Consider the following 17,723-nt stretch of genomic DNA (forward strand, 5'->3'; position numbering starts at 1 on the left):
AAATCATCAGGATTAAACATCAATAATGTATGCTGCAAATATGAATGTAAACTGCTGATGTATTTTAATAAAGTTTTACGTGTATCTAATGAAATACCAAGCGCCAATGCTTTCGTTCTGAACTCCTGAGTAAACTCCTGAACACTCTGCCCTTTACCTTGCCTCAAATGATGCCAATGAATACAGCTTGTTGAATGTATCCTAAAGGATAGAATTGCTTCCTAAGAGCTTTTAAAAACTTAGACCATGAAGAGATGACTTTTCCTTTCTGCTTTACATCTATTTGAGTTTTACTTTCCCACCAGATTAAAGTTGTTCCCCCCATTCTAAGTGTAGCTAATTGAATTTTCGTTTTATCGTCAAAAATGTTTTGAATTCGACAATGCACTTCTAACTGTTTAATCCAGTTATCCAGCTTTTCAGGATTCATTTCGCCATCATGAATAGGTAATTGAAATTTTACATCAAGTTTTAAAAGAGATGTTTTCTTAGGTTTCTTTTCTGTTTCAGATTCTGCATTGGAAGAAGAAGAAGAAGATGATGATGGAGATGACGGAGGTGAAGGTGGTTTATCAACCTTGCCTTTACCTTTGTCCTTCTTCGATGTCTTTGAAGAAGAAGCTGCATCTCTCGCCTTCTTATCTTCGTAGAGTTCTCCCAACATTTGCTGCATAGTCAAGAATGCTTGCTGAAACTGTTCATCGCTCATTTTAGTTTCTGGCATTTCACTTGCATCAGATCCTGTCATGGTCGACTTATGAACGACTCTTCGCTTTCCAATCTCTGGATCAATCTGCTCGAGGATTCTTTCTCCACGTTGCGACTTTGACCTGGTTATCATTCAATGGCAAATTTTACAAATGCAACCTGCTCTGATACCAAATTATATGATCTGAAATGATCATATGCTAAAACTGAAGTAGAATTGATTATGGCAACAATGAAATGAATGTTAACTTAAAGTGCTGAAAACGTGAGAACTGCTTGAGAAGGACTTTATGATAGATGAGAAAACATAAGTAAGATGCAAAACTGAAGTGAAAACAACAAATACACAACAATACCAGACAACAAGATTGATTACGGAGTTCGTCCCTGATGGACTACGTCTCCGGGTCCGCTTTCAAGATGGGCGACTGCTTTATTAGGATTGATTCTGAAGAGGTTGATTACACAACAAATTGACCAAACTGAATGTGCACACAGACACTTCTGGTAACTATCATAAGAAATCTCTCTGAACCAGATTTCCAACGTCTGTCTCGGTTTCCAATTCCAACTGGCGGTTCCGGCGTAAACATCTTGCGAACAACTATTTGTGGCTTTCTTGTTCACATGCTAACCGTAACTCCCGACGGTTAACAATCTCTGCTGCAGTTAAGCTCTGACATCTCCGCTGCTCACATGACTGTCGATGCTGTTACGATTATCCTATCCGCTGTGGTTAACTCTAACCTCCGCCCGATCTCCTCTGGCCACTCACATGGCACAGTTCCGACGCGGTTAGCAGATGGCGGTTAGGGATTTATATTAAAGTTTTGCAATGTATTACATAGGCCGAGGGTTTATAACATAAGTTTATGTGTTTTTTTGAATTGCTTTAATACATAGTGTTGTATTGTAATATGCTCGATAGGTTTATGACTTAGGGTAATGGTCTAGAACTTAGTTTTAGGTGTTTTAATGTATGGATTTAGGTGTTAGGACTTAGGTTTGATGTATTAGGTTATGGTTTAGACTTTAGGATTGATGTTTTCCTCCATAGCTTTTAGGGCTAGGGTTTAGTCATAAGTTTTAGCCTTTACATCAAAACCAATTACAACCATTTGCTACAAAGTGACATTCAAACCCACACACATATCTTCGACACAAACCTACATTTGCGATGACATCACATGACGACAAATCCATCGACAACCAAATCCTGCAAGGTGGACAAAAAACTCTTGTTGACAGCCAAATCTTGACGGAACTGACAACAATCACATGTCGACACCCAGATATCAAACCATCACCATGAAAACCATATACATTACTGGACAACCTGAACCATAAACATCACTGTCGAAGCTGATGACATCGAACACTGAAAGCTGACGACGACACCGAACCTGTGCAACTTATCTGACGAGATCCTCCTGGATCAACACTAGTATACTTATTAAATAATTAGGAAAAATGTTTAAATGAATGAAAATGGGCTAAATACCTAAATTATTGAGAAGAGAGATATTACCTAAAATTCGACATTCAAAATATACATATTAAAGACTTCGTACTGATTAAGTTGTTAAATAAAATTTACAATTCCAATCCTTCTAATGTAAATATTGAACACTATAGAGTTAAAGTTATAAGTTAATTATTGTTAATATATATATCTATATAAATATATATTTATAAGTTAAAATTTCTAAATTAATATAACAAACATTTGATATATATACATGTATGACTATTCATTTTTATATATTATAATTAAATTTTATAAAAGTTAAAATTATTAAATTTAAACATAATAAACATAACAATATATATATACATACCCTCACCTCCCGGTTACATGTAAAGCTATGACCGTCAAATAAAAATATAATGAGGGGCGGTGGAAGAGGGCGGTGACCGCTTAGGAAGGGTATTTATCATGAGTACACAGAGACACTGGGGGAGGGATTTTTGAGGTAAGAAAGACTGGAAGGAGAACAAAAGATCTGAATTAGAGCTGGAGATTCGATTCAAAGCTGTATATTCGAACCAAAACTTGAGATTTGAGCAATTATTTTTGATGCTTTTGGGCACGGGGGCCAAAATACTCCAATTGGGAATTATTTTGGAGTTGGGTACCAAGGTTGTGCTCAGCTTGGCTGGGAGGTTTTGGTCATTTGGTATCGGGAGCAATTGAAGCTACATCAGCACGGAATCAACGTCAAACTCGTAAACCAGGTATGTATATGTGAATTAAATTGATAAATTATGCCTAGATTGTAATTGGTAAATTTTGTAGAAATTAGTGGTTTAAATTGTGTTTGGTCTTCACAACTGGTATCAGAGCAAGGTTTCCAAATTCTGCGGATCTTAGGGCCTCTTTTGAATCATCTCTGTGATTTTTCAAACAAGTATTGCTACCTCCCTGTTGCAGTGATTTAACACTGGACATTATTGTTGGTTTCACAACTTAGGGCTTTACAATATGTTATTATTGCTAAAACACTTTAATGCTACAGTTTGTCATACACTCTGTCATAGGAAAATTTATTCATATTATAAACTGAAACCCCAACTTGAAATTTAAGTTCAAGTTTGTGATTTTCTGGGATTGTATCGTCTCCACTGAACCATGTTGAGAATTTAACCATGAGCCTTAAGTAAACCTCTCTGCGTCTTTTCCCTATCTGTTGTCATGGGGATTTTACCACTGAATATATATCGTGTTGGGTTGATGATTCAAGGTGATTCACAACAATTTGCATGCTGTAGTTTCCTTTGTGTAAATACATTAGCCAAATTCTTGCCTTCTGTAAATTCTGTAAATTCTTCAGTGTCGATATGGTGAGCGGTTAAGGCACCTGCAAAAAAATTGTCATTTTCTTCATAAGAAATGCAAATTTTTATTAAAAATTATTCAATAATATATATCATATACGGATAAGGGATTTCTAAGGTAGGAGCGGCATCATTAGATTTTATTTTTAATTAAATACAAGCTTATAATATATTAGTAACATAACTCTACCAATTTGTAATAAATGTTTGCGAATGAAATGTTGTATATAAATAGCCCTCTGTACATGGGCAATTAACGACAAAGATATCTGAGCCACCTTGCAGCCTAACTGCGACTTGGGAGAGTCAAACACGCGATTAGCGTTAATGCCTGAAATGGTATCTTAAAATTTGCTGTTGATTTATCGCTAGTGTCGACAACAAGGTTCGAACCTGCACGAGCGAAGCACAACAAATTTAATTTTTTTTTTAATAATAATAACTTACCAACTGCTCAAGCCCTAAAATTGGCTCTCTTAAAAATCACATTGTCGATGGTACAATACATCTTGGAAATAAAATTCTTTAAAAAAAAATCTCTACGTTGCATTACACGAGATTATGGATCCAAACCTTAGGTGGGGGACTCATGTCTATCGATCGACATGCGTGTAAAGCCAACGAACAAAAAGAAAATGATACTCGGTTAAGTTTGGTAGCTTTAGACTCAAGTTTAATTCCCTTAAATGAGTTTAGTGCTACCTAGAATCGGGTTAGTTAATATAATATTATTTTTGAAATAAAATTAAAAATATATTTAGAAGTTGGCCGTCACATAAAAAGTCAGGATTTTGCAACTCTGTGAGTGGCACAAGCTTCTGTTGTACGGTTGGCAAGCCATATATCGGCCGATCAGGCTATTGCCAGTATGGGGACAGAAGCTGGCAACGTTCCTCACACCTCCAAAAAGCGTTCCTCACTCCTCCAAAAGCCTTCCAGATCCCAGGAGTAAGAGCTGAACCTTAACTTGCTCATTAATAAGTTAAATCCAATTCTTTGTTTCCAAATCTATGTAAATAATTATGTAAATAATGTGTTTATTTGGGGTAGCATCAGATGTGCTCTGGCCATGAAAATTGGTGGAGAGGCTAAGGCACATGAGATCTCCAAGACCCAGAAATGGTTTGGATAGATTGTACCTGGTTTGGGAGATATTAAAATAATTAATATTTTTAATGGAGTTCGTAAGTCTAAACTTAGGAAAAATAAAATATTAATGGGTATTAATATAAAACTGGGTTAGAAGGTTCCAAAAGTCATGGATCAAGCCAAATCTAATCTTAGCCTTTGATTAGAGATTTAATCTCGACTGTTGAAAGGCCAACAGGAAAAGTATAAGAGGAGGCTTGAGGGTTAGTTGGAGAACGCACCAGAGTGATCAGTCATTCGATTTGCTAGAGCAGGGTTTCTAAGCAAAGTCGAATCAGTGATCAACAGCGAGGGGCAGTAAGTACTGAACGGAGAGGTAGAGATAGTGCCGAGAGACCAGCGCAAAGGTAGAGAGCGAGAAGCAACAACTAGAGCAGGCCACGCAGAGCCCAATAGAGACAACGCAGAGGCCCGAGGGCCCGTGTCATCCACGCTGAGCCAGTAGGAGTGACGCAGAGGTTCCCTAAGGTTGTGCGGTGCCTCAGAAGGCTGACGCAGAGGGTTCTGAGGTTGATGCAGAGCAACAGGAGGCTGACACAGTGCTTCAGTGGTGCTGGAGAGGGTTTCGTGGGACAGGTTTTCTAAATACTTGTTTCCGAATAGAGAGGTATTACTGCCGGTTGTTTTCTCTGTCAGGTGAGCCAGTTTGGCACCTAGTTGTACTCAAGGAAATACTGCATAATAATAAACCCTCAAAATAGCTGCACTAGTTTTCTCGGATTGGGTTTTTCCGAGGACATTTGTCCAAAAATAATGGTGTCACTTGTGTGTTTGTTTTCTTTCAGCTGTTGATCTGTAGATGTTGACACTATATTGTGTTTATTTTGTTATTTATATGTTTTAAATAACTTGTTCGAAATTAACAAGTAGAAGAAATAAACCAGAAGAATACAGATTAAATTTCTAACGGATAGACTTAGAAATTTCAACATGGTATCAGAGGGTGGTTGCAGATCACAGGAGAGTTGAAGGCATCAGCTAAGCAGAGCATTTGTAGCAGAATCAGCTGTCTCAAGTGACAAAAGTTGATCCTTGCAGAAGCGACATAAGGGTTGATGCAGAGAGACGGCGTCATCAGTCCGGGCTCGAGAGAGGCCAACGCAGAGGCTGTGGAGGGAAGAAAGAGACCATAAGTGTTGATGCAGTTCGCTGAGGGAGCTGTTTTGCCAGTGCCGAGATTGCGCAGAGCCTAGAGGCTCAGTTCTTCAGTTGCTGGGGCATAGGAAGTTGTGGGCAGTTTGCGAGAGCGAAGCTGGTGGGGTACTGTGGGCAGAACAATACCTAATAGGGAAAAACCAAGGTAGAGGGAGTTTCAAATGAGGCGAATTTCTAGCCAAGGAATTCGGATCAGAGTTGCAGGTTTATAGAAGATCGGATAGGTGCAACTTGACGTTTGGCAGAAGGATTTCTAGAAGGGAAATCGGGACTCAGAGGGAGTCCAGCAGAGAACTTCTAGGCGGGAAGTAGAGAGACTCAGTAGGAGTCAAAGAGAAGACTTCCAGGAGGGAAGTAGAGAGACTCGGAGCAGTTGACAAGAAGAGTAGAGAGATGGTTGTGAATGGATTGAGGGATCAGGACAGGCTCGATGGAGCGTCCAACTTTGTGGTCTAGAAGGCCAGGATCTTGTCCATTTTAGATAGACGTCGCATCAAGGGCTTCGCCTTGAGAACAATGGCTATCCCAGTTGAACCGACAACTAATGGGAAGTACAAGGAGGCAATGGCCAAGGAAAAATGCATCATCCTTGATGGGGTTAAGGATCATGTGGTCCAGCATATTGGCGTGAAGGAGACGACAAAGGAAATGTGGGACACCGTGAAGACGTCGTACTAGCATACTTCCGTGCAGAGGAAGATGTTACTTGAGAATCAACTGTGGTCATACCAGATGCAAAAGGGGAGCAAATAGATCACTTCCTCAGTTGGTTGAAGGAGATCCGGGACCAATTGACTTCCATAGGAGCCACGCCAGATGAAGAGATGATGGTGAGGACCGCACTTAACGCGGTCTTCGAGGAGTGGGAGACATTTGTCAAGAGCATACTGGGCAGGGCAAATCTTCCAGATTGGGAAGAATTGTGGGCGGCTCTTTGCCAAGAGGAGATTAGGCAGTTGAGCAAGACGGGAAGTAGCAGTAAAGGAGTCCGGATCAAGAAGGAAGAGGAAGAGGATGTAGCTCTGGGATCTGCGGGAAAGCAGGAGAAGAGGAAGAAGAAGGACCTCTCTAAGGTCAAGTGCTTCCACTGTGGGGAACTAGGTCATTATGCCAACCAGTGACCGAGGAAGAAGAACAAGGGAGAGGTGTCTGGCTCTAAGGCAGCGCCAACGAAGGCAGAGAAGAAAGTCGAGAAGGATGACGATTGTGCCATGAGTGCTCATGTACCTCTAGAGAAGAGGTGGGGAGACATCGAGCTGTAGTCAATAGGACTACATGCGATGAGGGGTAGGATCCTTGAGGTACCCAACCTCTTGGATTATACCTTGCTACGGGAACCTCGAAGAGTGAGTAGAAGGACTGGCAGATGTCAGTAGAGACGGATGTGGATGAAGCGGTGGAGAGTGCTACAGTGCAGGAGTCCCTGGGCAATGCGAGGCTAGTAGGCTTCAACAATGCGAGAGGCACAAAGAGTGTTGCACCAGTGCAGGATAACACGAAGAGGTGTGCAACGGTGTGAGATGCAGGGAGTTGTTGCAACAATGCAAAGGTCAGTAGAGGTAGCACATGTTAGCGATAGAGAGAGCTTCAGCATCAGGGGTGTTTCTAGCCTGACAGGGATGTCAAAAGTTGGGTGGATCAGTTACTTACTTCTCCGTAACTGAGTTGCAATGCAGTAGCACGATGCAACATGATGAGAGGGGGATGCAGTGCTGGGAGGATGGACCAATAACAACACGAATGATGAGGGAGGTGTCGTATGGATGCAGCAGTGGCAGTGGCAGGTACATGGGCAGTAGAGCAGGATGCAACAGGCAGAGGATATTGAGCGGGTAGGCCTAGCATCAACACAGGTACCAGTGCCGGATAATTAGTGTGATTCTCAGTGAGGAGTATTACTAGAGCACAGTCCTCGCTAAGAGGGAGTGTTGATTTGGGGTAGCACAGGATGTGCTCTAGCCATGAAAATTGGTGGAGAGGCTAACGCACATGAGATCTCCAAGACCTAGAAATGGTTTGGACAGATTGTACCCGGTTTGGGAGATATTAAAATAATTAATATTTTTAATGGAGTTCCTAAGTCTAAACTTAGGAAAAATAAAATATTAATGGGTATTAATATAAAACTAGGTTAGAAGGTTCCAAAAGTCGTGGATCAAGCCAAATTTAATCTTAGCCGTTGATTAGAGATTTAATCTCGGCCGTTGAAAGACCAACAAAAAAGTATAAGAGGAGGCTTGAGGGTCAGTTGGATAACACACCAGAGTGATCAATCATTCGATTTGTTAGAGTGGGGTTGCTAATCAAAGTCGAATCAATGATCAACAACGAGGGGCAGTGAGTACTGGACAGAGAGGCAGAGATAGTGTCGAGAGACCAGGGCAGAGGTAGAGAGCGATAAGCAATAGCTAGAGCAGGCCACGCAGAGCCCAACAAAGACAACGCAGAGGCCAAAGGGCCTACGTCATCCACGCTGAGCCAGCAAGATTAACGCAGAGGGTCCTAGAGGCTACGCAGTACGTCAGAGGGATGACGCAGAGGGTTCTGAGGCTAACGTAGAGCAGCAGGATGATGACACAGTGCTTCAGTGGTGCGGGAGAGGGTTTCTTGGGACATGTTTTCTGAGAGTGAGGCTGGCAGCAGTGCAGTGAGATTCCAATATTCATTGTATTATGTTGAACATAGTTAAATTCAGCTAATTTTGGATGTTTTTCAGTTGCTTCTCTCAGCAACTAAGTTGCAACACAGATGCAATGTTAGCAATGGCAGTGCTAGCAGCGTAGCAGATGCAACATTTGAGAGGGAGCTGTAGTACAGATGCAGCAGTGGCAGTGGCAGCGTCATGGGCAGCAGTGGCAGTGGCAGCGTCATGGGCAGCAGTACAGTAGTAGCAACATCACAGTGTTGGTGGAAGCAACATTGTAGAAAGGAGGTGGTTTAGAAACATAGCAACATGCAGGTAGACATTGTTGCTAGAGCACTTTCCTCGCTAAGAGGGAGTGTTAGTTTTTGATAGCATCGGAAGTGCTCTAGCCTTGAAAATTGGTGGAGAGGCCAAGGCACATGAGTTCTAAAGAACCCAGAAACTGTTTGGTGAAATTCCACCTGGATTGTATTTTATTAAATTAATTAATATTTTTAATGGGGTTCCTAAGTCTAAACTTAGGGAAATTAAAATATTAATGGGTATTAATCAAAGTATGGGTGAGAATGATCTAGAAGGCGGATCAAGTCATGTTTTAATCTTAGCCATTGATTAGAGACTTAATCTCGACCGTTGAAGACTCAACAGGAAAAGTATAAAATGGAGGCTTGGGGTTCATTTGAAAACACACAGAGAGATTGAGGAAATCGATTTTCTGAGGTGAGAAGTTCTCAGGAGGAAAATCGATTGGGGATATCTTAGAGCTGAGGGGCAGAGAGAATCTGGGAGGACTTTCCGGAAAATACTGAACAGAGAGGCGGAGAGAGCTTGTAGAGAGACAGCGCAGTAGCCGGGAGAACTGATGCAGAAAAGCTGCATGTCACGCAGTATCCATAACTGTTGGAACAACCAAAACTACCAGAACTACCAGAACTGTCGTGAACTGCCAGAATTGCTAGAACTATCAGGAACTGCCAGAACAGCCGGGAGAGCTGACGCAGAGGCAACGCAGTAGCCGGGAGAGCTGACGTAGAGGCAACGCAATAGCCGGGAGAGCTGACGCAGAAAAGTTGTTTATCACACAGAATCCAGAACTGCCAGAACAACCGAGAGAGCTGATGCAGAGGGCAGAGAAAGTGACGTAGGGTTGACGCAGAGCCAACACAGAAATAACCGGGGTTAGCCAGTTTTGTGTTGGATCAACCATAATTCTGTCGGGTGAAGTGAGGTAAAACTCACTCAGATTTTCTGCCAGTATTTTCTTTGTAAAGGATTGCTAGATGAGCATCCTAGAGTTGTATTCAGATATTTCTCCTGCATAATAATAAACCCTCAGAACTGCTGCACCGGTTTTCCCACATTGGGTTTTTCTGGGGACTATTGTGTCAAAAAATAAGTGTCCTATGTATCTTGTTAGTTGCTCTGTTTTCTGTTTCATGAGATCAAATATTTAATTAGTGTAGGCTGCAGAAGTAATTTTCTTTAGTATTCACAAGAAAAACTTGATGAATGTAATTTAAAAATCAAGTAGGTGAAGTAGATTCAGATTTGCTACAATAGGGGTTCTTTCAGAGTGTAGGAATTTTCAGAGTGCCCAAACTCTTGGATCACATATGGCTACAGGAGCCCTTAATGACAGTAGCAGAATGACGGGAGTCAGTTGGTGTGAGGGATGATGGAGCAACAGTGGCAGAGCTAGAGTGCCAAAGTTTGAAGCAGCCCAGGAGAGTGTTGCAGCAGTGTAGAAGGCACAGAGTAGATACAACAACAGTGCAGTAGCATCAGAGGGTCAACACAGATTAGCAGCAAAGGTAGCTTCAACGTCAAGGGGCATCCAGACTGACCAGCATGTCAACTTTTGTGTGGCTTTTCAGTTGCTTACTTCTCAGCAATTGAGTTGCAGTGCAGCAGTTAGTAGTGGTAGTGCTATGGGCAACATATTGAGAGGGAGCTGCAGTACAGATGCAACAGTGACAGTGACAGTGTCATGGGTAGCAGTACAAATTACAACATCGCAGTGGATGAAGGGTGACAGGCCGAGCATCAGCGGCTCAGAGGACCGATGCCATGGATCAGTGTGATACTTAAACCGGGAAGTATTGCTAGAGCACGTTCCTTGCTAAGAGGGAGTGTTGATTTTTGGGTAGCATCGGATGTGCTCTAGCTCCGAAATTTTGTGGAGGGGCTAGAACACATTAGATCTCCAAGACCCGAAAATCGTTTGGTGGAATTCCACCCGGATTGTATTTTATTAAAATAATTAATATTTTTAATGGGGTTCCTAAGTCTAAACTTAGGAAAATTAAAGTATAAATGGGTATTAATGAAAATATGGGTGAGAAGCTTCTAAGAGATGAGGATCAAGTCTAATTTAATCTTAGCCGTTGATTAGAGATTAGATCACGAACGTTAATTTCTCAACAGGAAAAGTATAAAGGAAGGCTTGGGGTCAGTTGGAGAACACTCATAGGGAGAGCAACACTTGAGCTAATTCGAAATTCTGGGGGAGGGTTTGCTAAGAATTTCAGAGTGAACTTATCGTGCATAGAGGGGCAGTTTGGTAGAGGGACTTCCGTCCAAGGCCGACAATACATAGCAGAGAGGCAGAGCAACACAGGGGAGAGACAACGCAGCTCCAGAAAGGGTGACACAGAGGGTGGAGGGCTGACGCAGTCACTTAGAGGCAGCGCTCAGGTTTTTGTGAGACAGATAGGGCATCAGTTTAGCAGACCAATTTATGAGCCAGGAAGGCTCACTGGGAGGGTGACGCAGCTTCTAAAGGAGGTGACGCGGTTCTAGTGCAAAGTTGGGAGCAACCATCGCTGCACAACACTAGGGACAACACAGTCACCTGTGGGGTTTGTTCATCCAGTTGTTGGATTCGCCAAAATATCTGCCTCTGGATAGAGGTACTTTTGCCGGGTTTATTCTCTATTGGGTGAGACGGATTTGGCACCCTAGTTGTATTCGGAAATCTGCTTAATAATATAACCCTCATATCTGCTGCACTGGTTTTCCCACACTAGGTTTTTCTGGGGATGTTTAGTCCAAAACTAAGTGTGTCCTTTGTGTAATTGTCTTATTTATTTTCAATACTTGATCTGTATATTGGTGTAGGCTGCAGTGTATTTGCACTAATATTTTCTGAATATTTATGAAAATAACTTATTAAAATGAAGAACACAAGTAGATAATGCAAATCAGTTTACTACAGTTGGATTTCTGGTTTGTTAGATTCAGAAATTTTCACATATATGTGAAGTGAAACATGATATGTTGTCTAAGAGATATATCGTTGGGACATTAATAATAATGTCAATGATTTAGTTTCTCTCCACCATCGTTTATATGAAGGTAAGCACCCTAATTCTTAGTGCAACCATCTTAGTTAATACCCTAGTCGACTCTACCAGCATAAAGCTACCTTAGTTAATCTCCTCGAAGGGTTTGATCAATGTGGAGGCCAAATTCCAAGTAAGGGATGCTTTTTTAGATTAATGTGACCTTTTCTATCTGTATCTAAGCTTTAATTGGTTAATCTAAATACTGCATTAGTTTCTTGGCATATTGACTTGGGCTGTAACAATATCAAGGCCATTGTCTATCAATGGTTCCTTGTGCCTCATTTATATTAGTTTTAAGTACAACAAAACTATAGTTAATCAACCTTGCATTTAAAGAAAATATATCGTTGTAATTGAATACTTGCTTTATGAATCAGAACCTTCAGCTGTAAACAAATACTTCCATTGTTCCACACTAGGCATGTACGTATACATTTGAGCCCAAGGCAAATGAGGTAAGTTTTTCGTTACAATGGGTTTAGCAGGTTTCATTTCCACCTCTATACACTATAACTCTCTATCTGTTAATTTTAGGTATGTTCTATGCTAGAGCAATTTATTTCAATTTCTTTTCCACATTAGCAATCACATCAGCATAAAGTAAATTGCAGATAGAACATAAATATAAATCACAGAAGACAAGCCAAGACAAGAGGACACAAGATGTGGCGCTAGCTAGGGACAAACCCCAATGTGGGGAAACCCTTGATCAATTCTTCTTTTATGTTCTTCAAAGTTCAGCAGAGAAAGTGAGAGAGTACATTTACAATAGAAGTCAATCACTTTGACTTTTGATATCGACATGAGATCAGTTGAAGACATATTGCTTCAATTGATTCTCTAAGGTGACTCGTTCACCTATCATAGTGCTGCATCTCGTCTACTTGCTGCACATTACCGTGTGACACCTTGCTGTACTGTCACATGTGTTGAACCTTGATGACTGAGCTGCTCTCATCTTCATGCTGCTCATCATGTTGCATCTTCCATGGTCTTATTCATCATCAAGCTGCCCATGCTCATGATCTCATTCATCATTATGCTGCCCATGCTCATATCATCATGCATCATTATGCTGCCCATGCTCATATCATCATGCTGCTTATTATGCTGCCCATGATCTCATACATCATGCTACCTTCCTTCGGAGACAGATGCTTCGGCTGTTTCGGCAGTTCTCGGTAGTTCCGGCTTTTTCGGCAGTTCCGGCTTTTCCGACAGTTCCGACATTTCTGGCTTTTCCGGCTTTTTTGGCTTTTCCAGCTTTTCGGGCGTTTTCGGCTTTTCCAGCAGTTCCGGCTTTTCCAGCAGTTCCGGCTTTTCCGGCTTTCCGTCTTTTCTGGCTTTTCGGGTATTTCCAGCTTTTCCGGCATTTCCGGCTTTTCCGGTAGTTCCAGCTTTTCCGGTAGTTTCGGCTTTTCTGGCTTTTCTGGCAGTTCCAGATTTTCCGTCTTTTCTGGCAGTTCCGGCTTTTCCAGCTTTTCCAACTTTTCCGGCTTTTCCGGCAGTTTCGACTTTTCTGACTTTTCCTGCAGTTCTAGTTTTTCCGGCTTTTCCTTAGGATCTCTCCTCCTACTAAAACCCAAAGACAAGTAGAGAGAGGAAGAGATCCAAGTGTGTGTAGAAATGACTTGAAGTCCTCTTCTATTTATACTAAAACGTAGAGGTTGAATAGACATGACTGTTGGGCTTTTGAGCCTACATACGTTGCTGGCCGACTTAACAATTTGTCCATAACATAAATAAATTCATAGCTTCATAAATACTTATCGGAATTGGATGATCTTTAGATCAATCCTACACCTCTCAATGAGAGGGATCCAATAAAAATATCAGCTGCCATAAATAATATGACCCACATGGAGTTTGGCCCTAGTTGCCAATTTTAACACTCCCTCTCAACTAGGGAGAACTCTATCCGCTAATCCATATGTCCAACTGTACTATCTCTGCTATCAGTGCCCTGCACTGCTCTGCTTAGCTCTGTTCTGCTCTGCTGGCTCTGCTCTGCTCTGTTGGCTCTGCTCTGCTCTATTGGCTCTGTTGGCTCGGCTTTGCTCTGCTCAGCTCTGCTGGATCTGCTCTGCTCAACTTAGCTCTGCTGAACCATGAAGAAGAAGAATTGATCGAGAATGTGTCATACCATTCTCCACTGACCCAAAGTCAGTCTCAGAGTGTGTACCACTGGTCCCAGACCAGTCCTCAACCGACCCGAAGTCAGTGTCATAGTAGGTACAACTCCTACCACTGGTCCCAGACCAGTACTCATTGATCCCAGATCAATGAAGGTCATCCTAGCATAGGGAGTACGGTAGATACAACAATGCGTCCATCAGCACTACTATGGTCCCTATCCTCATTTCCCTACTCATTGATCAGATGAGAGGTACTTCCCATGAGTCCCAGACTGCATGGGTAGGATGCCTCGACAGGAGAACTTAATCATTCCTATCCTCACAGGAGAACTAATCATCCTGCTACATAATCGCCATGGCGAACACATCATCCGGCCTCACAGGAGAGCTGATCATCCTGCTACATAATCGTCATGGAGAACACATCATCCAGACCTCACTGGAGAACTAATCATCCTGCTACATAGTCGTCATGGAGAACACATCATCCAAACCTCACAGGAGAACTAATCATCCTGCTACACAGGAGACCGAATCATCCTGTCCCACAAGAGAGCGAATCATCTTGTCCCACAAGAGAGCAAATCATCTTGTTCACAGGAGAGCGAATCATCTTGTCCATAGGAGAGCGAATCATCCTGTCCCACAAGAGAGCGAATCATCTTGTCCCAGTGCGCACCACCAGGGGAGGGTGAGTCACCTTGTGGTCGTATGTTGCTCTAGTAAGAACCACAAGCCCCCAGAGCTCCCAGAGCTCAATGTACACAACATGCAGGACCCTTGTACAAGGGTCTCTTGACGACTCCAAGTCGTTCGAGAAAATCACAAATTTGATTTTTCCCCCGGGGCTTAGACAAAGTGTAGCGACTTGTACATCATCTCATAGCGATGGAGCTTCCTTGCTCATAGACTTACCATATCCCAGATAAGATAGTATCTGATGTCTATCTGCTGGAGCAATCGTCGAATATGGGATTCCTTAATAATCGAATCACACCTCTGGTTGTCACAGAGAATCACAGTGGTACAAACAGCTCACTTGAAGAGCTTCCCCAACCAGGCAGCTTCATACGAGATCATACTCGTAGATATGTATCTGGTCTCAGCGGTGCTTATAACAACCGACTTCTGCTTCCTGCTCATCCATGATATCGAAGCAGAATCCAAAGAGAAACAACACTAAGAAGTGCTCTAGTGATCCTCCACACTGCTTGCCCAATCAACATTCGAATAATCATGCAGTTTCATATTTTCGGCAGTGTATCTCAATCCATGAGAGATTGTGCCCCGAAGACATCTCAGAAGATTCTTGGCACCAATCCAGTGAGGTTCAACCAAATATGAGCTCACCATGCTAACTGCAAAACATATGTCCGGACGGAAGTTCACCAAGAACATCAACGCGAATGAGTTTATGAGATTCAGAGGCATTTCCCAAATCTGGTCCGACATCACTACCATATAACTTCTGAAAGTTAAGATCCTCGAGGTAGTCATAGGCTTGCAGTTCACCATTCCACATCTGGAATCCAACTCCCTCTTACTTCTGCAAATGAGAGGGTCTGCACCTATTAGAAGTAGGTCGTCCTCATAAGGTGCTGGTATGAGAGGTCTATCATCTACAACCTTCGGATGGTTTGGATCCATTTCACTCCTAGTGAATCTCAGCGTTATCAGACAGCTATCGATCCTCTCATATTATGCCCGGGGTGTTTTGCTTCAAGCCATAGAGGGCTTTCTTCCACTTGCATATGCGAGATTCCTGATTATCAATCTTAGACCCCTTGGGTTGTTCCAGACCTGTGGACTTGCTACATGAGGGGAATGGTCCCCTTGTAAGATTTTCCTTCGGTACATCTCAGACATGTACTTTCATGCTCCTTTTGAATTCAGGCATCCCTATCACCATCTGACTCACAGACCTTCGGTGCTACGTGACAATGGACATGGTCCCCAGTGGACTTCCTGCAATTTGATACAACCCTGAACTCAAAAACATCTTTGAAAATTCTATTTCCAAACACGTACCTTTCCATTGATGAGTGCCACCCTGAAACCTTTGACTTCCATTTCCGAGATGGACACCAGGTTCTTCTTGCGATTAGGTACATAAAAGTGATTCGAGGTTCCTTGCTTTCTTTGAAGAGTTGACCATTTCCTTGATGACCTGCATTACCTTCGGACACTCCTTCACATAATGGCCGAACTTATTGCAACCAAGCCATCCGCCTTTCCTTCCACCCTTAGATCCGAACTTCCCAATGAAGTGATCTTTAGATGGGCCATTAGAAACTTCCGCTACGCCATTCTGATAATATGTTCTGCTTCGACTTCACCCTTTGTGAACTTAGAAGAGAGATGTGGAACCCATTGATCCTTTTGTCTTGTACCTATTGTCTTTGGTGATTGCTCTTTCACTCTTGCTTGGGCATTGTCTTCACCTCAGCTCTGATACCATGTTAATTTTAGGTATGTTCTATGCGAAAGCAATTTATTTCAATTTCTTTTCCACATTAGCAATCACATCAACATAAGATAAACTACAGATAGAACATAAATATAAATCGCAGAAGACAAGCCAAGACAAGAGGACACAAGATGTGGCGCTAGCCAGGGACAAACCCCGATGTGGGGAAACCCTTGATCAATTCCTCTTTTATGTTCTTCAAAGTTCAGCAGAGAAAGTGAGAGAGATAGTACATTTACAATAGAAGTCAATCACTTTGACTTTTGATATCGACATGAGATCAGTTGAAGACATATTGCTTCAACTGATTCTCTAAGGTGACTCGTTCACCTATCATAGTGCTGCATCTCGTCTATTTGCTGCACATTACCGTGTGACACCTTGTTGTACTGTCACATGTGTTGAACCTTGATGACTGAGCTGCTCTCATCTTCATGCTGCTCATCATGCTGCATCTTCCATGGTCTTATTCATCATCAAGCTGCCCATGCTCATGATCTCATTCATCATTATGCTGCCCATGCTCATATCATCATGCATCATTATGCTGCCCATGCTCATATCATCATGCTGCTTATTATGCTTCCCATGATCTCATACATCATGTTTCCTTCCTTCGGAGACAGATGCTCCGGCTGTTTCGGCAGTTCCAGGTAGTTCCGGCTTTTCCGGCAGTTTCGGCAATTCCGGCTTTTCTGGCTTTTCTAGCTTTTTCGGTATTTCCGGCTTTTCCGGCTTTTCCTGCAGTTCTGGCTTTTCCGGCTTTTATAGCTTTTCCGGTATTTCCGGCGTTTCTGGATTTTTCGGTAGTTCCGACTTTTCCAGCAGTTCCAGCTTTTCTGGCTTTTCCGGCAGTTCCTTCTTTTCTGGCTTTTCCTGCAGTTCCAGCTTTTCCGGCTTTTCCGGCTTTTCCGGCTTTTCCGGCTTTTCCGTCTTTTCCGGCTTTTCCGTCTTTTCCTTAGGATCTCTCCTCCTACTAAAACCCAAAGACAAGTAGAGAGAGGAAGAGATCCAAGTGTGTATAGAAATGACTTGAAGTCCTCTTCTATTGATACTAAAACGTAGAGGTTGAATAGACATGACTGTTGGGCTTCTGAGCCTACAAATGTTGCTGGCCGACTTAACAATTTGTCCATAACATAAATAAATTCGTAACTTCATAAATACTTATCGGAATCGTATGATATTTAGATCAATCCTACATCTCTCAATGAGAGGGATCCAATAAAAATATCAGCTGCCATAAATAATATGACCCACATGGAGTTTGGCCCTAGTTGCCAATT

General features: G+C 42.2%; 1 protein-coding gene across 1 annotated transcript in view; it reads left to right on the plus strand.

Moving 5' to 3' along the window:
- The window catches only part of PNG1 (peptide-N-glycanase 1), a 303,302-nt gene that overhangs the window by 110,804 nt on the left and 174,775 nt on the right, over positions 1–17,723 (plus strand). The gene's annotated exons all lie outside the window — the stretch shown is intronic.

This window comes from Pinus tabuliformis, chromosome 7 (genome assembly GCF_031772625.1).
Source record: "Pinus tabuliformis cultivar Carrire ecotype Pingquan chromosome 7, CPIR1, whole genome shotgun sequence".
In the NCBI taxonomy this organism is placed as follows: domain Eukaryota; kingdom Viridiplantae; phylum Streptophyta; class Pinopsida; order Pinales; family Pinaceae; genus Pinus; species Pinus tabuliformis.